This window comes from Lichenostomus cassidix, chromosome 23 (assembly GCF_008360975.1).
Source record: "Lichenostomus cassidix isolate B80296 chromosome 23, HeHo_3.0, whole genome shotgun sequence".
NCBI classification, from domain to species: Eukaryota; Metazoa; Chordata; class Aves; order Passeriformes; family Meliphagidae; genus Lichenostomus; species Lichenostomus cassidix.
The window spans coordinates 2535249-2557289 of NC_139503.1; positions in this window are offsets into that span (position 1 = coordinate 2535249).

Sequence of the window (22041 nt, forward strand, 5' to 3'; positions counted from 1 at the left end):
CCCTGCCATTCCCCTGTTTGCTCTGCTGCCTTTTGGGGCTCTTAGCAGCATTTTGAAAGTCCTTCAGAGGTGGTTTCTGAAAGACCACAGCTTTCCCATCTGCAATTCCCCTTTTTCCAGGGACGTGACTCACTCCAGTGCCTGTGGAAGCAGCAGCTTTGTGTGGCTGCAGTGATCCTGAAACACTTCCCAGTGCTGGAGTTAGCTAAATTGCAGGGTGATTTCCCCCAAAACCTGGGGGGTTTTGTCCCCAAAGACATTTCCAGTAGCTTTTTGTGGCTGCACCGATCCTGAAACACTTCCCAGTGCTGGAGTTAGCTAAATTGCAGGGTGATTTCCCCCCAAAACCCTTTTTTTTTGGCCACAAAACCATTTCCAGCACCTTTCTTACCCCATCCCTCCCTCCTTGCAGCTCATTTCACCACGAGCTGCCATCACTCTGATATTCCCCCTGCTCTGCTGCCAATTTATTGCCTCCCCAGGGTGCCATCAGCCCCTCCAACCCCTGCCCAGGGTGGAGGACACAACCCCGACGTGTGAGGGGAAGCAGGAGAGCAACTCCCAGAGCTTTTCCATCACTTGTTTAACCCGGTGGCCCCTGAGCAGCAGCGGAGTGAGAAATGACTTCTCCCAGGGCAGTGCCCTTGTGGATAATTACCTGCAGGTTGCTGTGGAGAGCAGGGGAGGGAGGAAGGAAAAGCTCCTGCGTTGTCAGAAGCTGCTGAGGTGGCTGTTGTCACCGTGCTGGGGGACACAGCTCGGAAATCATGTCCTGAGAACCTGTTGACACCATTACTAAAACCTCCTAAATAAGCAGAACGAGGTGGCTCAGTCCTCACCCGGGCAAAAAATCCGCTTTATTTGGAGTGTTTGTGGTTTCTCTGCAGAGGTTTGTTGCTGACCTTGGCTCTGTTTTCATTGCCAGGCACGGTGGCCATGCTGAGAAGCCACAAAAAAAAAAAAAAGGGAAAACCAGAAAAAAACGAGTGCTGGAGGCACAACAGGATTTTTCCAAAGGTGTGGAGCAGAGCTGGGAACTTCAGGATGAGGATTTGGTTTGTGAGGTGATGATGATGATGATGATGATAATATGATGATATGATGATGATGATTGATGATTTCCAGGGATCTGAATTTAGTTCAGATTACAATCATCATTATGATTTAGTTCCAGGGATCTGAATTCAGTTTAATTCAGGACCTGAATCACGTCAGGCAGTAATTAATCCCCATTTAGCCCCCTCACCACTCTCGCTCAGGCCTGGCTCGAGAAATTCCATTTCTCACAGCAGTTTTGCAGGGTTTGCTCCATCCCAAGTGCTGCTGAACAAAAGCCTGCTGGAGAGGCGCCGATGGACCAACACATTTCATTTTCCTTGATTTTCTGTTTAAAAAAAAAAAAAAAAAAAAAAGCCCTGCTGAAAGGCCCTGGGCAACTTTGTGTGATTGAAACATAAAATCCATCACAATAAAAAGCAGCCAACGCACCCAGGAACGTGCATTAAGTGCAGCAAGCACTCGGAAGCCTTTCAATGACACCAAATTAATAACACCAAACCCCAGTGCTGGGTGATGAGCTGCTTTCATTGTGAGCCTGAGTACATTTCCACATTTACAACCTCGCCGTGAATTGTGCTGCTCCTGCCTGTGTGGGCTCCTAATTGAGATTTGAACTGCTAGATAACTATTAGCATGCAAATCAGAAATAGGGGGGAATAATAATAATAATAATAATAATACAAATGTTCTTAACCTACTCAACTGCTGGAACAATGCTGCAGACGGAGAAGGATGATCCTGCAAGTGAGGTGGCTTCTGGACGGGAAGATTAGAGAATAAAAATACACTTGGCCTGCCTGGGTGCTTGTTATTTTATTATATATTATTATATATAGAATATATATATAAATTATGTATTTTTTTTTAAGCTACGTGAGCTGCTCTTGTTGCTGTACCCCACTGCTAATCTGTGCAAATGCCACAGCACAAGTGTGGAGGAAAAAACTATTTTTGAATTCTCAGGCTGATTAACCCTCCCTGTGCCGCCAGGAAGGTTTGATTTCGGTGGCACTGCTGGGATTCTCTGCGCTGCTTTTTTATTTCTGTGCTGTTATTTACTGCTGCAATTAGACAACAAAAGGTCACTCCAGATAATAATTTGTTCCATGATGGATCAGAGCTTCTAACGCAGCCAGGATGAGTTATATTTGTCCAATAATCATGAATTATTGGTGAAACATTTCAGTTTGGCTTGCTGGCCTGAGTGTCAGGGTCAGGCCTTCAGTTTCCTTCAGTTTCCTGCTGTTTCCTCCTATTTCCTGCTGTTTCCTCCTTTTTCCTGCTGTTTCCTTCTGCTTCCTCCTGTTTCCTTGTTTCCTGCTGTTTCCTTCTATTTCCTTCTATTTCCTTCTATTTCCTTCCATTTCCCCCTTTCTTTTTTCCCCTTCTTTCCCTCTCTATTTCCTCCATGGGCTGAGGAAGAACTGGCTCTTCCCAAACCTCCCTTTTGGTGCCAAATTCTCCCAAACCTCCTTACTCCTCATCCCCACAAGGGACAGAGGGAAATGGGAAGGAGCTGCCCAGGGAGGTTTGGATTCCCCATCCCTGGAGGTGTCCAGGGAATTCCTGGATGTGACACTCAGAGCTCTGGGCTGGGGACAAGGAGGGGATTTGCCATAAATTGGTGACCTTGGATGGCTTTTCCAACCCCAGTGACTCAGTGAAATGAAGTCAGAGTTGCTCCACGTTCAAACTTCAAGCACTGACGATTTTTAGCACTCATTGTGTCCATCTCTTGCTGGAAATGGAGCTGCCAGACTGCCCTGGCTCCAGCCAGGATCTTCCCTTTTCCCTTTCCCCATCCTCCTGAATTTTACCACCACGGCCATTCCCGTGCTCCCCTTCAGCCAGGGAGCAGGATTATCATTCTTATTTTATTACCCATGACAGCACGAGATTTTTCAAGGCCCTGCAAACACTCGCTTTGTAAGTGATTGGGTTATGGTGAATTATGGAGTTCTTTCCTACTGCTCCCAGCAGATAAAAATACATTTCCTCGCGGCTAATCTCGGTGTAAAACCCCAATCCTGTCTCCATCTGCAATGTGTGATGCGATTTGAGCAGGGGCTGACAGAGAGGAGCCTTAATGAGAGGAGTCATCACCAACACCAGGTTTGGGGGTTTTTTCCTCTCCCTCCGAGGGCCTGAGAGAAAACAGCCAAAGATTTGATGGGCCCAGTTAGAGAGGCTTTGACAGAGGAGCTGAATTCCTGGAGTCACTTGTGGAATGTTGGTTTGTCAACATCAATAGCAGCAGCTGGGGCAGAGTGACAGCTCAGCCCGGGGATTCCACTCCAGGCACATCCTTGGCCTTAATCCCTTTTTTTCTCGGGGCTGAGGTGCAATTAGACACAATTATTTAATAACTCTGCAAGGGTATCAACCCCCCTGCAGAGCCTGCGAACTGGGAATTCCTCAGACACCTCTGCAATCACCTCTTGCTTTGTTTCCTCATCATCAGCGTTTAATTTGAGAACTGGCAAGTGAGAAACTCACCCTCTGCTCTTCCCCTTATTCCTTGCCACGCTTGAATTAAAGTGGGGGGGGTTGGTTTCTAAAAAAAAAAAATAAAATAAAAATTTAAATTGCATTTTATTTTCTTACCAGCTGCTAACTCTCCGAGACAGATTGGGAGATCAATTATCCCAGCGGTGAATAAATCTAATTTTTCAATATAATTTACGGTAATTCCATATCCTCTGCCCGAGAAGCAAACAGGGCTGGCTGGTTTCCAAAACAGGGCTTGGAAAGAACAGCAGAAGGATCCTCACAGAATCAGCAGCACCACTGAGGTCCAGCAGGCAGAATTCTGGTTTTCCAGTGGTACCAAAGGTGCAGGATTTGTGTGCTCTGAGGAAAAACTCCTCTGGAAAAATCTGGAATTTTCTCTTGGGAGGGAAAGTACCACAGTGGAATTCTAAATATTTGTCCAGTTTCTGTGGAGGATTCTGGCTTGGGGGGTGTGAGGAGTTTTGTTGGAGTTGGCTGAGCTCTGGATCATAATGCCCATGTGGGATTCATCCCTGTGTCTCTCTTAAATACCCAAATTTGTGGATATTTAAGGATGTTGTGTCTCCTCTGGATCAGATGGGTTCAGCACAGGACCTGCCCTCTGGAATGTGAGAATTCCATGAGGAAGGTTGCTCAGGAGGTAGGATGGCAAATCCAGCTGATAATCACATTCCAGAATGCCAAATCCAGCTGATAATGGGATTCCAGGATGGCAAATCTGATTGATAATCAAATTCCAGGATGGAAAATGCAGCTGATAATGGAATTCCAGGATGGAAAATCTGACTGATAATCACATTGTAGGATAGCAAATCTGGCTCATAATGGAATTCCAGGTTGGCAAATCCAACTAATAACCATATTCCAGGATGGCAAATCTAGCTGATAATCACATTCCAGGATGGCAAATCTTCCCTGGGTCCCACCTCAGTCACTGCTCCCTGTGGATGTCACTCCACAACCATGTCACTTCTGGAAAAGTCTGGTGTTCAGGTGACTCCAGATGGGTTCAAATAATTCAAATAAACGCCCTGCACACCTTGGACAGAGTGGGAAAACAAAAAGAGGCTGCAAGACTCGTTGTGCTCATTTCAAACCTCACTTTAGATCTATCAGGAGTAGAAACAGTGCAGTTAATTGGCAGGAATTTAGAAATTCCTTCCTTTTGGAAGTCCCAGGACACACCGACTGGTTCCTCCCCTTTCCATTAATGCACAAACAAAGAAATTATTGTCATTTCTCAGTGCAAAGTGGCCACTGAAGCTGCAGCACAAGCACTTGCAGCTCTCAGAGAGCACAACAGCCTGGAGGAGGTCACCTGCCAGGGCACAGATTTTTTTCCTTTTACCTTGTTCGCTCAATAACTGCAATTTCTGCCTTTTTTCCCTCTGGTGTTTTTACATTCCCTGTTGCTCTTAGCGGTGTGTGTGATTTCCCACGCTAGGATTGAGCCCTCAGTTCTCCAAATGACCAGTTCCACCCGGGTTAGAGCCACACCCTGCATTTTGGGGCAATTTGGGGGGAGGTGCTGCTTCAGTCCCGTGCTGGATGGAAGGAGCAGCACCTCTGACTCCTGCAGAGGCAGAAAATGCTTTTGAACCCAAAGTGAGATGCACAACAGCAGATCCAGGACGTTGTCCAAGCAGCCAAAATTCAGCGATGGTTACAGTGGTTGGGGTGTTACCAAATAGCTTGAAATGTGAGTTTGTGTGTGAAATGCTGGGATTGGGGCAGTTTTACTGAGGCTCTGAAGAATTTTGGGTTCTTACCTTGTTGGCAGAATGGAGCAATGTCCCTGTTTGGTCTGTTCAGCCTAGTTGGACAGAGCCTGTTGTGTGTCTGCAGGACAGCAGGGGCCTGGAATTGTTTGTGTTCTTTTGGAATTGCTCTGTCACAGATATCAGTGGTCCCTGAAGTGGCCAAAAGAGAGTTTGATGTTTAGAGTGGGAGTTGAGTCTATGGAAGTCATCCTTGTGGAATAATATCATGGAACAGCCTGGGTTGGGAGGGACATTAATCCCATCCAGGAAAGGACACCTCCCATTATCCCAGGCTGCTTCAAGCCCTGTCCAGCCTGGCCTGGGACACTTCCAGCCCCTCATTCCCTCATCCCTTCCCAGCAGGGCTGCTCTGGGTCTGTGTGGATGTGTCAGAGCAGTTTGTGTTTCTCTGTGTGAGCAAAGGCAGGAGCTGCTCACCCTGGATCTCACACACTTTATATCACACTCTTGAGGGATCTCACACACTTTATATCCCATTCTTGTGGATCGGCACACACTTTATATCACATTCTCAGGGATCTGCACACACTTTATATCATGTTCTTGTGGATCTGCACACACTTTATCTCACACCTAGGGATCTGCACACACTTTGTATCACGTTCTCATGGATCTTCACACACTTTAGATCACATTCTCAGGGATCTGCACACACTTTAGCTCACACTCAGGGGTCTTCATACACTAATCTTACACTCTCATGGATCTGCACACACTTTATATCACATTCTTGTGGATCTGCACACCCTTTGTGTCACATTCTCATGGATCTGCACACACTTTATATGACATTCTCATGGATCTGCACACACTTTGTATCACATTTTCATGGATCTGCACACATTTATTTCACACTCAAGGATCTGTACACACTTTGTATCACGTTTTCATGGATCTGCACACACTTTATATCACACTCAAGGATCTGCACACACTTATCTCACACTCGTGGATCTGCACACACTTTATTATCACACTCATGGATCTGCACACACTTATCTCACACTCATGGATCTGCACACACTTTATATCATATTCTCAGGGATCTGCACACATTTTATATCACACTCAGGGGTCTGCATACACTAATCTCACACTCCCATGGGTCTGCACACACTTTAGCTCACACACTCATGGATCTGCACACTCTATATCACACTCTTGTGGATCTGCACACCCTTTGTGTCACATTCTCATGGATCTGCACACACTTATCTCACACTCGTGGATCTGCACACACTTTGTATCACATTCTCATGGATCTGCACACACTTTAGCTCACACACTCATGGATCTGCACACTCTATATCGCACTCTTGTGGATCTGCACACCCTTTGTGTCACATTCTCATGGATCTGCACACACTTTATTATCACACTCATGGATCTGCACACGCTTATCTCACACTCAGGGATCTACACACTATGTCACACTCGTTCTGCACACACTTTGTATCACATTCTCATGGATCTGCACACACTTTATATCACTTTATATATATTCTCAGGGATCTGCACACACTTTGAATCACATTCTGATGGATCTGCACACACTTTAGCTCACACACTCGTGGATCTGCACACTTTATATCACACTCGGTGATATTTGCAAAAGACCTGATTGTTTGCACCTCTCAGCATTTAGCCCTATAAATATTTATCAACCTCCTCTCAGCCAGGGATGGCAGTGGAGGCAGAAATGACCTTCCCTCTGGCTGTGGCTGGGGAAGAGGGGAACTCCTTCCATGGAACAGCTGGAAAAGCTGGAATATTCCCACCTCTGGCTCTTCAGTGACACAGAGGAACAGCAAAGAGGAAGCAGAGAGGGGCAGAAATGAGGAGCTGCTGAGAACACAATGGTTCTGAGCTCGATGCCAGCACAGCTCTGCCATCTCAGGGCTGCGTGGGCTTGGAATTGCTTTCAATACCTCTTCATTAAGGTAGATTGTGTTTGCAGCCTTTGGAGAGCAGGGGAAACCGTTCACCTTGATGAGAATTGTGTTAGTTGGCTGCTGCTCCTGACTAATGGCGTTGTCTCTTTGGTTTTAGCACTGAAAATCCTGATTTGGAACCTCCCGGGTGGCCACAGGGGATTCATTCCTTTGGCCTGAAGTAAGCAGTTAGTGACAGTAAGTGAAATTGTGGTGGTGGGACACTGGGATTGTCGAGAGAGGAGTGGTCCAGGAACTGTGTAAAGCATTTTCTTTAAAAATTCCTGTGTAAATCCAGTGTGTAAAGCACAGAAAATACTATCATGGCCACGAGGAGCACCGAAGAGGAGTAGCTGAGTTTCAACCAGACCCAAGAGATCCAAGTGACTCAGAGCACAGAGAAAGCAGTGAACAGGGCAGGAGAAATATTCTTCTTTTGTAGAGAAAAGTGAGATGCAGCCAGGTGTCTGCAGGGAAACGTTTATGAACTGCTCAGCATCGCAGGCAGCATCCTCCCATCTGCTGTGCCTCCAACTCCAGCACCATCTGTGCCAAGAGAGGCTCAGACAAGCTCCTCCTTGGCTTCAGGGCACCGAGATGGTGCAGGATGAGGCGTGGGGAGGAAACGGGAATGCTTCTTACAAGGTAACTGTTGATTATTTAATGAGCTGATAAATAACAGGCTGCGGGGTAATTGCAGGGTGAGCTGCTCTGGGCTGAGTTTGGGATCTCAAAGCAGGCCTGGGGTGCAGAGACAGGCTGGGGGGCAATCCCTGTCACCTGCCTTGTCTGTCCCCAGGAAAACACCTCTGTGGGTGATGCTGGAGTGATTTTTGCCTTTTTCTCTTTTCTATATTCATAGAAATATACTTTTCCCTACCCTTTTCCCCAGCTACGAAGACCAAACACATTCCAAAACTCCAAACCCTGCAGGGCACAAGGCTTCTCTCCTCTCTTGGTTCTTCCTGGGAACCAAGGCTGAGAACAAAATCTTCAAGACACATTGTGATCAACAAGTCCAACTAGTGCCAAGGGTGGAGCTCAGAGCAGGGGTTTGACCTGGGGGGAATTGCATCACCACTTGTCCTCTGAATTGGTGCTTTTGATCAATTCTGCTCATTTCCTCAAACCCATCAAACTGTATTCATCCCTTTTGTGGATATTCTTCCAGAAATGCCCCTGGAGCTCCAATAAAGATCCACTTTTATGTTACCTCCTATACTGAAATGATCTTGAATTCCATTTCTGGCTGAAAAAGGCAACATGGGTCACAGGGAATGAAGATCCAACCTCCCTGAGCTGTTGTCTCTGACAGATCTCAGGAGAAGCAGGTGTTTCCCAACCTCTGTTGAACTGGGACAATGTTCCAAGGCTCTCCAGGGATACATTTATTCTCCTGTCCCTGTTGGTACCTGAGCCATCCCTGTGCCCTTAGGCTCCTGAGCCATGCCAGGACCTGCTGTGTAACCCACTGTGAGTTTGACACCATCCCCCTGGACAGTTTTCCTGCTGCCCACAAAATCCTAGGACAGTTTGGATTAGCAGGAACCCTAAAGCCCATCTCATTCCAATCCCTTCCACCAGACCAGTTCCAATCCCTGTCCAACCTGTCCCTGCTTATCTGAACCTTGGCCTGCAGCTGAGGGGTAGAAATCAGAACAGAATTGCAAAAAAAAAAACAAACCCCCCAAAACCTGGCAATCTAAATAGATATAGACAGCGTGGAGATTGCAGCCCCATTTTGATGTTCATATGCTAATTGCATCCCAGCTCCTCACAAACTGCAATCACTCCGTTGTTTTTGGGTGTGTGTTTCTGAAAGGATCCCACTGAAGCCTCCTTAATGAGGCAGGCATGGAGAATGAAAGAGGTGTGCTAAGGATGGAAATTTCTCCTCGGTGCTCCCTGCTAATTCTTCTTTTGATTTCAAACTTGTTGGGTTTAGAGGGAGAAAGGAGGATTGCTCTGAGAGCCAGGCAAGTTCCCAAATGGCATCCTGGGAACACGCTGGGTTTCTCTGGAGGGAAAACATGGGGATGTCACCATGTTGTCCCTCCTGAGATGCAGGGAGGGTGTTGCTCCCCCTGAGAAGAGCTTCATGGAGATCTCTGGTGAGCCCAAGGCCTGTGGAGATGGTTTATCAATGCATGAGGCTGAAAAAGGCCTTTGAGATCTCCAAATCTGACCCTCAGCCCTGTGGTGTTTTTTAAGGGCAAACAGGGACTCTAGGATGGTGTGGTGAAAACACTTTATTGTAAAAATCCTGGTTCTTCAACTGTTAGTTTGTTCTGAGTTTCCATCCTTGTGAGGCACAACAAAGGTGTTTAACCAACACCACAGAGCAGACAGGAACAGCATCAGGTGTGACCAACCACAGCCCCACTGGGAGCACTGATTGTTCTAATCATTGTTTTACAATTATGGAACTTGTTCTTCACCTCTAGTTTAGCTGAGTCATTCCCAGAATGCTTTTCTACTTAGCCAAAGTCCCAGAAGTGAGCAAGGATTTTCCAAGGGCAGCAAGGCCCTCGTTTTGCTAGCCCTTTCAGCACCACCATGATCACCACCAACCCTGTCCCCAAATGCCACTTCCACTCCTTTCCTGAACACCTCCAGGAATGCTGGCTCCACCACTACCCTGGGCAGCCCAGTCCTATGCTTTACAACAATTTCTGTGACAAATTCTTCCCTAAGATGTGATCTAAACCTCCCCTGGCACAACTTGAGGCATGTCCTGCAGCAAGTCCTCTTCAGGTTTTGCTGCTGGGAGCTTTTCACCCTCTCAGCACATATTTCCAGCCAGGCTGGTGGGGTTTGGGTGCAATCAGGATGGGCTGGAGTTCTGTGGAGCCCAGAGGAGCTGCTGTGACCCTGCATGTGCAAGTCATGCCCTCAGAGCAGTTAATTACAATGTCCTCAGGCTCTTTCTCAGTCCTTTGCAAGTGTTAACCCTGTGGGCAGCAGCAGCAGCAGCATAAAAAGCCTTTTATTTCCCCTTCTAAATGTGCTGCAGCAATTAAATTTTCTTTAATTTATTTTTTTTTTATTTATAAACGACAGAAGAAGGAAATGAGGCTGTTGCCAGGGAAGGATGCCCATCATGGATGTGACTTTTATTTTGTGTCTGGCTGGGATTTATTTACTTCTCTTTTTCCCACTACCAGGCATGATTGGAGTAAACTGTGGGATGCAGAAGTGTATCTTGGTTAAAGATGGTTCAGCTGAGGTAGGAGCAGCCCTAAATCTTTGGCAGGGGCCTGATGAGAACCCAAACACTTCCCAAATTGCAGCAGAGCTCCAACTGCCTCCCTGTCACAGCTCTCCCTGTTCCCCATCATTTCCAACGCGAGCTGATAAAATTGAAAGGACAAGTCTGTATTTCTTGCCCACTCAGCAGCAAAATGTATAAAACATTCGGAATCTCATAAGGCTTCCAGGCCAAAATGTTTTCAGAGGAAGGAGCTGCAGTTTCTGAAATGAGCCTGCCTGGAGGGTGAATTCAAATCAGATACCTTTTTCCCCCCCTAATTTTAGCACTCGCATCCTGGGAAATGATGCCACGGGATCCATGGGAGCCTGAGGGTTTTAGGATTTATGATTTATGGTTTTTAGGACCAGGATGAGCTATGGGATGATCTCACCTGGCAGGGAGTGTGACCCTCCTGGCTGGAGCTCCATCCAAGGAATCTGTCCCTCCCAGGCAGGGATTCAGAGCCTGCAGGTGAGGACAGGACAGCCACGTTCCCTGCTGGGCTTTTCCAGTGGTTAATCACTCCTCACTCCATCCCCAGGCCTTTGGGATGCAGTTTTCTGTCGGGAGTGAATGTGGTGCTTCCTGCTGTGTAATGGACAGGCAGAGAAATGACAAGAAGTCCAGGGGAGATTTTTATATCGAGGTGATAAATGCAGTGGCAACTCCTGGTTCACAGTGACAGCCAGTGGTGCAGCTCATCTTTTGTCCTGCTGGAAATAAAAAAAAAACCCCTAGAAATATTCTGTTTTTCCTGTACAAAAACAATGCCTTGGAGGATGACAAATCCCATCCCACTCAGCCCAGTCAAAGCCTTTACATTCATTAGCTCAGTGCTTGTTTCCCTCCTTTTCATGCACCTGGTTCCACCTCCACTCCTGCTCACACTCCGTGATTTCCTCTGCCAAACCACTTTTTTTTTTTTTTTTGGGGGGGGGAGAGGCATCAAAGCCAGGCATTGCTGTGTTTAAAGAACATAAACTTTTAATTTGATGGCATTATGATCAGCTGAAGGCAGGTCCCTTTTGTTCGTGTTGCTTTGCTTAGACACGTGCCGCGACAAATTGAAATGTAAAAATAGCTGTCCTTGTTTCAACAATTCCATTCAACAAGGCTGGGCTGGAAGTTTGTTCTGGGAAAGAGGAGAGGGCGAGCGCTGAAGGACTCTGGTGGCTTCTGTCCTGGCTTTGTGGCTGATTTGTCATTTGGCTCTGACTCAACAGCAGGAGGAGGGATTTGTCACTGCTCTGTGTTCACTCGGTGGCAGCCCTCCCAGCCCAGTGCAGCCCTTGAGGGTCACTTGATGCCATCTTTGTGACTTTTGCCACCACCTGAGCACCTCTCCCAGGGAGCTGGGAGCTGGAAACTTCATTTATTTATGTGCAGAGACAACAACTCTCTTTTATCAGGCCTGGCAGAGCTGTGCTGGGCTGGCCCAGGGGGCACGGGCAGGACTGGGGAAATGAAGCTCTTCCCACCCTGTTCTCCTCTAGGACTGAGACTCTCCTGCCCTGTGGGCAGGGATTGCAGCTTGGAGCCTGCAGGAAGCACAGCAGGACCTGCAGCTATACACGGGAGAGGTCTGGAGCCACCTGAGAGGGACACAGAGGGACACAGAGGGACACAGAGCTCGGGGGGAGCCAGGTCCTGGCTGGGGCTTTGGGGGCTTCTTGGATAAAGGACTTCCTGGGACATCAATATAGCTTTTTCCTGATGGTCCTGGAGTTTCTCAGCAGGGTTTCAGATCATGGAATCCCAGAATGGTTTGGGTTGGGAGGGACATTAAAGGTCTTGTCCCACTCCTGCCATGGCAGGGACACCTCCCACTGTCCCAGGCTGCTCCAACCTGGCCTTGGACACTTCCAGGATTTCAGCTTCTCTGGGAATTCCATCCCAGCCCCTCCCAGGGAACAATTCCTTCCCAACATCCCACCCAAATCTCCCCTTTTCCAGTCTGAAGCCATTCCCTGTGTCCTGTCCCTCCATCCCTCTCTGTATTTCCTGCTGCCCCTTCAGGCACTGCAAAGCCACAGTGAGGTCACCTCTGCTCTCTTCTCCACGCTGAACATTCCCAGTTTTCCCAGCCTTTCCTCCCAGCAGAGCTGCTCCATCCCTCTGCTCCCCTGGCCTCTCTCCATCACCTCCACATCCTTCTCCAGTCACTTCCAAAGCCCCTCCAGCCCTTCCCACAAATCCCACCCGTTCCCTTGCAGCAGGTCAAGGAGGTGACTCCTCTTTGCTCCTCATGCATCCAAAACCAACCGAATTTCCATCCCAGCAGTTTACCCAGCTAAACCAACAGCAGGGGCTGGGAGAACCTCAGGAGCAGCAGCACAGCCACTTCCAAACGGATCAATTGGAATTGATTCCTGCAGAATAACAGCAAATAAAGCCCCACATTTCCCAGGCTCTCAGCGCTCGTTGGAGCGGCGTGTAAAATATTTATGCCACATTACTAAGCTGTAACTCACATTACCCATAAATGAGTTCAACAAAACCTTTTCAGAGAGCGTTTTATTCTTCAGCAGGGAAGTGCTTGGCGCTCTCCAGAGTTCTGGGCTTTGGATCCACACCCCCTCCCTTGTTTCATCTGTTCAGGAGCAACTTGCATTTCAGGGAACGGTGTTTGAATTTTTTATTTCTTGTCTGTTTGGGAAGCTCTGTCACTTTGTCAGGATTTTTTTTTTTTTTGTTTTGTTTTGTTTTCTGTATGTTTCTTCAGTCTGGTAAATGTATCTTTTTGTCTCTTTTTAAAAAAAAGGGGGGAAAACTAATATTCCATTTGAGGTCTTGAATTGGAGAATCAGCGTTGAATTTCCACCTCCTCTTCCCCTGCACTCCTGGGCTTCCTTGGGCAGGTTTAGCAGCTTATTGAAACTCAGCTGAACTTAATTATCAGCAGATGTGAACACCTTTTGGAGTTCAATTCAATTACACTCCCTGTGCCTCCTGCAGATGAAAACTGCTGTTAACTTTATTTTGGAGTTGGAGGCACCAGAGGCTTCAGGGGCACCTGAATGAGGATGTGGAAGGATCCTTGTAGGAATTCCTGTGTGCTGCCTGGGCTGGGTGTGCTTGGGCTGGATTTATGGAATATCCTGAGCTGGAAGGGATGAAGGGTCATTGATTCTGATGCCTGATGATTTTTGCCTTTTTTATACAGCCTTTGATATATTTTCTGTACCCTTTGTACATTCTTTAGACCCTCACCCTACACGGTTGTGATTTTTGCAGTCTGATATTCTAGCTTAGTTTTGGAGCTCTGCAAGGCAGAAAAACCAAACATTCTCAGTAAAAAGCCAGAAAACCCTATTCTATCTCAAAACTCAAAGTTTTAACCTTGGTTGAAACCTCTTCTCTGAAACATATTTTGCAGGGTGGGCTCTAGCCTTATTTGGGGAGAGTTCCTTTAAAACAGGAGGACATGACTTCATTTATTAAGTTTCTCTTTGAGACATTTTGAACAAGTAAGTTAATTTGCAAAGTCCGTAAAATTGTGTACAGTGAGTTTGCATCTCAGCGTGTTCCACCTTTGAAAAGTTGTGCACCTAAAATCCTATTAAATCCCCAAGTGAAACCCTTTTACCTCTTTAACCCTGTCTGCCTCATAATTGTACAACTAACAAAAGGCAACAATTCCAGCTCCTGGCCCTGCACAGTTGTGTGACCTCTCCAGACCCCTCAGCACCTCTGCAACCTCCTTTTGCTGATTCCTGAATGACTCTGAGTTGAGGATTTTTGTTCTGAGTGACCCAGAGGAGCTGGGCAGTGACCAGCAGGGATGTCCAGCTCTGCTCCAGCCTGCCTTTGCCTTGCCCAGGTGCTATCAGCAGTGAGTTGTGATTGTGGGGAAGATCAGGGGAAATGAGACAGAAGAATTTGATTTTTTTTCCCAAGAAATTATGGGAATTTTGCTTGGAGGGAGTCTCCTGCCAGCCCATTTGGGTGATTCCATGAGCACTGTGGTGTTTTCATCCTGCACAGGCCATTTTCAGGGACACAGAGCGCTGACAGTCATTCCTGTTGTTGCTTCCAGGAAAAGCCTTGTGGGTTTTTTCGCTCTTGTTGCCAGTGTGGATCCATTCCTGCCCTGAACCCATTTTAAATGGAGCAGCCCAGGGAGCTGATTCACTGGAGCAATTTCTTTCCTTTCCCTGAAAGGACTCACCTCCATCAAACTGGGTTGATCCTAAAATGGCCCTTTGCAGCCCCAAAACATCCTTGTGGTGAGAGGCTGCTGCTGCTGCAAAGAGAAATGTGCTGCTTTCATGACTTTAATAATTAAAAATGCACTTTAAAAAAAAAAAAAAATTCCTTCTGCACACACTATAGGAAAGGTCTGGTGCATTTATTGTAGCCTCTCATGGATCCTTATGGTTTTATGGGCACTTTAGAGCAGAAATAAAGATCTTTTTATATTCCAAAAGCAGATGTCTGTGGAACTGCCATCCTGTTCTGCACAGCCCCAGCTATTTCCTCTTTAAGATGTTGCATCTGGGCCCAAGATTTTACCTTTTTCTTTTCCCAGAGGTGAACTTTTTTCTTTTTCCAGAGGGAATCTCCGTCAGCTGGCCCTGTCTGGTTGTGTCACATTCTGTGGGATTCTGCCCTGCAGGACAACCTGAGTGTCCCCAAATGTTCAGACCTTGAAATTCTCATTTATTCATTGCCTTCCTCATCTTCCTCCTCACACCCAGCATTAAGTGCACCTTGCTGAGGTGCCTTTGAGGTCCAGTGCAGCAGCAGATGAAATTCTGATGTGGTTGTGAGGATGTGGGAAATACCCCTTTGGAATGATCCCATTTTCCGTCTACAAAACAAGATAATTCTGAGCTGTTCCCACAGGGAAGCTCCTGATGGAGGATGCAGGGCAGTGTGGATTTGTGTCTGGAATGATCCTGGCACTGAAGCAGCTTTGTCTTCGCCTGCAGGACATCAAAGGATGAGAAAATCCAAGGATTTAGAAGGGGAATTCTGCTCTGCAGAGCCACTGGAGCAGAATGATGGACCTGCAGGTATTATTATTATTATGTAGATTTGAGATTCACCCAAGAAGTCTCGCAGAGAAACAGAAATTAGATATTTAATTTGGATATTTGCTGTCTGGCCTGAGGGGTTTCCAGCAGTGAGGTCACCACATGGTGACCACATGGTGACCTTCAACACCTCCTGACCCTCATCATCCTCATCCCACCCTCCCAGCCCAGCTCTTCCCCTGCTCAGCAAACCACACATTTCCAAGGCTGCCCATTAAAATTATTCCACCACTTGGCTTCCCAAAATCTCACAGAAAAATCCCCGTGAGGCAGGAGAGGGAGAGCAGGCAGGATCCCAACCCAAAATTCTGGAGCAATCTGGTGTAAATCAAAGCAGCTACTTAAAACGAGGAGGAGGAATGAAAAGAGATTTCTTTATTACCAGGAATTCCAGCTCGGCTCTCAGCAGAATCGGGAATGAGGAACACGATGTTCTCCAGGAAAGATGCTCATGAAATCCCTCCTGAGGAAAATAATGAGGTTAATCAGGATAACTCTGCCTCCCCAATTAGGGAGCAGGGCAGGCTGGTGTGTTGCTGATCTGGAAGATGTTCTGATGTCCAGCTGGGGCTGGAAAGTTTTTAAATAAGCAGATCAAAGCGTGCCTGTGTGTCAATAAAACCCTCTCCAGAGGATGATGGGATTTGCAGGGGAGCTGTCCCATCCAGAGTTACCTGATGGAGGAATTCATGGCTTCAAAAAGGAGAAAACTCCTCAATCCACAGCTGTGCTTCTCTGGAAATATTGGGTGATGCTCTGAACACCCCGAGTGGTGGTGAGGAATATTTCCCGAGGCAGTTTGGTAAAATGCATTTAGAAACTAAAAAAAGCCACGAGATTTGGTCTCCAGCAGTGTAGGAAATGCTCTCTGTTTCCTCCCCTGGGTCCTGAGCCTCGGGAAAAACTCAGCTGGGACCACCTTGGGCAAAGAAAGAGAGAGGATTTGGCTGATGAATCTTGACCAAAACTTGGAGGTTCAGTCTCTGCCACTTTTGGTGATGCTCTATTAAAAATACCCCTTTTGTTGATGGATCCATTAAAAATACCACTTTTGGTGTTGGATCTACTAAAAATAACCATTTTTGGTGTTGGATCTATTAAAAATAACCCCTTTTGGTGTTGCTCAATTAAAAATAACCACTTTTGGTGATGTATCTATTTAAAATACCCCTTTTGGTGTTGGTTCTATTAAAAAAAAACCCTTTTGGTGACAGATTTATTAAAACCAACCATTTTTGGTGACAGATTCATTAAAAATAACCACTTCAGCTCCCTGCAGACACCTGACTGATGTGGATCCCCTCTGGATTTGAGAGCTTTTCCCCCTCAATCTCTGTGCTGGATGGGTGGAGGAAAACAGCAATACAGGCAAAAGCCACAATCATTTTCTGCAGATATTTCTTTTTTTTCTGCAGATATTTTCCTCTTTCTCGCACTTCTGATCTATCAGATTACCTTATCAGAGCCGCTGCTTGAATTAGAATATCGTTTATTGCAGCCTATCAATCAGATTGCATCGTGTGCAATCCCTGTTATTGATAACGTGCCTTTCCCTCAGAAAATGCTGTAAAAAAAGGAAAAAAAAAACCAGAAAGTGAGGAGAATTGCTCGAGGGAGGTGTTAATCGAGAGGTTTGTCCAGAACTTGACAGAAACAACAGAAAATTTTGCAGTCTGCAGGAACTGCCTGGATATTTGAGGGGGGAAATAAAATTTTAAAATAATCAGCTGTTCAAAGGACAGATGATAAAATTATTTCATCTCCTCGGGTGGCTTTGGTAAAGAGTTGCCTCTACAGTTCAGAGCTGTTTGAAAAGGTGCAAAAATAGGATGTTTTGTGTGAGTTTTGTACGAGGGGAGAGTGAGATTTGTGCAGAGCTCAGGAGGTGTTGGCACATCGAGGGGAGGAGCTGGAATTGCCCAGGTGGGTGTCACAGGGCAGGTGGGCTGGTGGTGATTTTGGAGTTCCTATGGGTGAGGAAATGGAAAGGGAAAATAAATCCAGGGGGGAGTCAGGGGTGCTCTGCTCTGAGCTTGGGTCATGGGGTGGGTTTGGGATGAGCTTGGATGAGCTTGGGATGAGTTTGGGATGAATTTGCAATGAGTTTGGGATGAGTTTGGGATGAGTTTGGGATGAGCTTGGGATGAGCTTGGGATAAATTTGGGATGGGTTTGGGATGGGTTTGGGATGAGTTTGGGATGAGTTTGGAATGAGTTTGGGATAAGTTTGGGATGAGTTTTGGATGAGCTTGGGATAAGTTTGGGATGAGTTTGGGATGAACTTGGGAAAAGTTTGGGATGAGTTTGGGATGAGTTTAGGAAGTGTTTGGGATGAGTTTAGGATAAGTTTGGGATGGGTTTGGGATGGGTTTGGGATGAGTTTGGGATGGGTTTGGGATGAATTTGCAATGAGTTTGGGATGAGCTTGGGATGAGTTTGGGAGGGGTTGGGGAAGGGTTTGGGATGAACTTGGGATGAGTTTGGGATAAGTTTGGGATGAGTTTTGGATGAGCTTGGGATGAGCTTGGGATGAATTTGCAATGAGTTTGGGATGAGCTTGGGATAAATTTGGGATGAGTTTGGGATGAACTTGGGATGAGTTTGGGATGAACTTGGGATGAGTTTGGGATGAGTTCAGGAGGGGTTTGGGATGAGTTTGGGATCAATTTGGGATGAGTTTGGATGAGTTTGCGATGAGTTTGGGATGGGTTTGGGATGAGTTTGTGATGGGTTTGGGATGAGTTTGGGATGAGTTTGGGATGGGTTTGGGATAAGTTTGGGATGAGCCTGGGATGGGTTTGGGATGAACTTGGGATGGGTTTGGGATGCTGAGCGCTCTGGGCTGGGGACAAGGTGGGCATTGGGCACAGCTTGGGCTCGATTGATCCTGGGGGAATTTTCCTTTTCCATCCTCTCTGATCCTGAGGTTCCACCTCTCCCTGGCACAGAAATCCCTCCATCCTGCACCAGCTCCTTACAGGGGACCTGGAAAGTTTTCTGTCAAATCCTCAAACGGAGCAAACCCTGAGATTCCACAAGTTCTCTCCTTAGAAGTTTTTATTTTTGCAGAAGCACAAAAAGAGTCTGAAGTTGTTTTTTTTTCCTTCCAGTGTTAGATTAAAAGTAGAATTTTGCTGCTGGAGTATTTTTAGCTGTGGGTGTTGCAGGGAAGAGCAGGAGCTGATCTCAGGATGTTTGGCAGGTGTTTTACCTTGGAAAAACCCAGAGGGATTTGGATCTTTGTTGTGCTGGAGAGTCCAGAAGGAAATCCAGGTTGGTGGCTGTGCAGTGAGAATTGCCTCCCGCTGCAAGAAATGCAAATGCAATCACCCAGCATCCCCCCAGAGCAAACAATCATCCTTTTGTTGACCTACAACAAAAAAAACCCAAGAAAATCAATGAACCTGACCAAGGCATTAATATAAATCACATGAGAAATAACCTCAACCCCCCCAAAAAAACCCAAATAAAACCAATCAAAGCTTCATCCACGGCACTGCTGCGAACAAAAATTACCTCATTACATAATGAGGTAATTCCAGTTGGATTCAGGCTTTGATTTTTGCATCTTGGTGTGAATCTCGTCGGTGTTTATAAAAATGGTCTTTTTTTGGTGTTCATTGTGACACAACACAGAAAACCTTCAAAGCGGTTGGAGGGAAAAGGGAGTTGTTATTTTTGATAAATTATGTACGAAGGGAAGGGTAAGGAGTAGCTCAATCTGTCCTTCCTCTCTGAGGACTCCAACTCAAAAGGAAAAACAAGATTTGAAGCTTTTGAATGCTAAATCAGTGGCAGAGGCTGTACCCAGGTGCTTTTAAGTGACATTGAGGTCACTGAACATCCTCAGAGAAAAGGACATGACAACATGGCAGTTGTTGGTTTTATTCTTTTTTTCTCTTTTCTTTTCTTTTCTTTTCTTTTCTTTTCTTTTCTTTTCTTTTCTTTTCTCTTTTCTTTTCTTTTCTTTTCTTTTCTTTTCTTTTCTTTTCTTTTCTTTTCTTTTTTCCTTTCCTTTCCTTTCCTTTCCTTTCCTTTCCTTTCCTTTCCTTTCCTTTCCTTTCCTTTCCTTTCCTTTCCTTTCCTTTCCCTTCCTTTCCTTTCCTTTCCTTTCCTTTCCTTTCCTTTCCTTTCCTTTCCTTTCCTTTCCTTTCCTTTCCTTTCCTTTCCTTTCCTTTCCTTTCCTTTCCTTTCCTTTCCTTTCCTTTCCTTTCCTTTCCTTTCCTTTCCTTTCTCCTTTCCTTTTTCCCCAACTCTCTTTTCCCCTGCATTTCTCTTTCCCTACATCTCATTCCAGAGCTCCCTTTTCCTCATCCTTTGACCCAAAACCATTTTTAGGCAAACATTTCATTCCTTTCTTCCCTTTCCCTTTTGCTTCAGCCACACCATTTTCAGGGAATTAAGTCAAATAATCACAGAATGGCCAAAACTATGGTGAAGGTTTTAGGTACATCCCTGTGAATGTACCAGGGATGTCTTTCCCAAATTTTCCATCCTTGCCTGTGGCTCTTGGGGAACATCTGGGAGAGGCTGCAGGTTGGGTGTTCAGAGAGTCTGGAGGATCAGCAGGGTCATCCTCATTTATTTTCATCCAGGGAGATCAGAGCTGGCAGGGAAATGGGATCAAAGCGGTGCTAAAGAAGAGCAAAAATCCCAATTTGGGGTGTTGATCAGCTCTTGAAGCTGCAGGAGCTGCCAGAGGTGGACAAAAGGATGGACACTGCAGGGAGCTCTGAACTGGGGAGTGACCTGGTGATGACTGGGGAAACAGCAAGTGAGACAGAGCTGGAGAAATGCTGCAGAGATCAGGAATTCCCAGAATATCCTCTACAAATAATTCTGCTGCCCAGAAAAGCTGTGGCTGCTCCAGCCCTGGAAGTGTGCAAGGCCAGGCTGGACAGGGCTTGGAGCAGCCTGGGACAGTGGAAGGTGTCCCTGCCCATGGCAGGGGTGGCACTGGGATGAGTCTTCAAGGTCCATTCCAACCCAAACCATTCTGGAATTCTATGAAAATATTCTTGGGGGAAAAAAAACCCCAACAAAAACTAGAAACCAAAACAAACAAAAAAACAACCAAACAAAAAAACCCAACCAAAGTCTCTCCACCTTTCTTTCAGGTTCCTCCAGGCACTGGAAGGGACAATTCAATCCTCCCAGATTCTCTTCTCCAGGCTGCACAATCCCAATTCTCCCAGTTTTACAGAGATTCAGAGCAAGGAAATCCAATTTTTTCAGGGACAGATCCCAGCTGGAGGAGGTTTGCTCTCCAGGCTGTGCTGGCCCTGCCTGTCACCCTCTCTGTCCCCTCCCTGCCTGGCCTCTGCAAAGCAGAAAGCAATATTTCACTCTTTGCCAAAAAACCAGGAGTTGGGGATAAACAAATCCCTTATGTAACTTCTCAGCTGCCAGGAAAAGTGATGTTTTTTGACTCCTGCTGTCTGACTGGAGGAATGGATTCAGCACAGGGAAGGTGCCACAGAAATGAGTGGCTTTCCTTCATTCCAGGACACAGTTGGCATTGCAGATAAACTCCCAGAGCTGAGATCTGTGCTTGGGGTAAATAACTGTGACTCTGAGCTGGGCTGGAGCACTGTAATGTTTATTTACCATTACAAGTTGAATTATCACAGCAAAACTGCTTAATGGCTGCTCTGTGTGATGCCCTGAGCTGCAGGGTCAGGACAGACAGAAGCCACCAGAATTGGTGACAAATGTCCTGCAGGGCTGAGAGCCCTGGGAGGTTCATCAGTGACACATTATGGTGCTGAGCAGCATTTCTGGGTTTTTTTTCCATGCTGTGGCTGAATTTCCAGGATGTGGAATTTTGTCCGTTGTTGCTGTTGAGCTGCTAGCAGAGTGAGAAGACCCAGGTTCAAAGTGGCATCAAGAACAAGATTTATTATTTAATTCCATCTTCTGCAGACTTTTCAAAGGTCACCCAGATTGGTCAGTCAGAAGCCTCCCCCTAGGCCTGACTGGCCAGGCCTGAACTGTCCACATCCCCAGAAACTGCTTTTAATAACATCCAAACTTTATTTATAAAACACAGGAAGAAGAGAGAGAAGGATTCTCACTGGAAAGGTCTGTGGGAGCAGCTTTATCTGAGAGCTGTCCAGGTTCTCAGGTGCCTATCCCAGGCCAGGTGAGTGTCACTGAGCCAGAAAAAAGAACTTTTTTCCTTTTTTCCTGCCTGGCTGAGCTGCACTTAGCATCCCCTCCTGTCTGGTGGTCATTAAGCACTGCTCCTCATTTACTTGGCAATCAAAAGGACGATTACAGGGAGGCATTTGAGTCTGGGAAGCACCGGGAGAGCAAGGAGATGCTATCTCGATGCAAAATGATTTTATTTTTAAAAGCTCTTTTTGTTTAAATATGCCTCATCTCAGGGGTAGTTTAGAGTGCATAATAGTCCATGGAACAGTTGTGCAGACTCGATGCATTATGATATTTTTACGTCGTGTTTGAAAAATTACA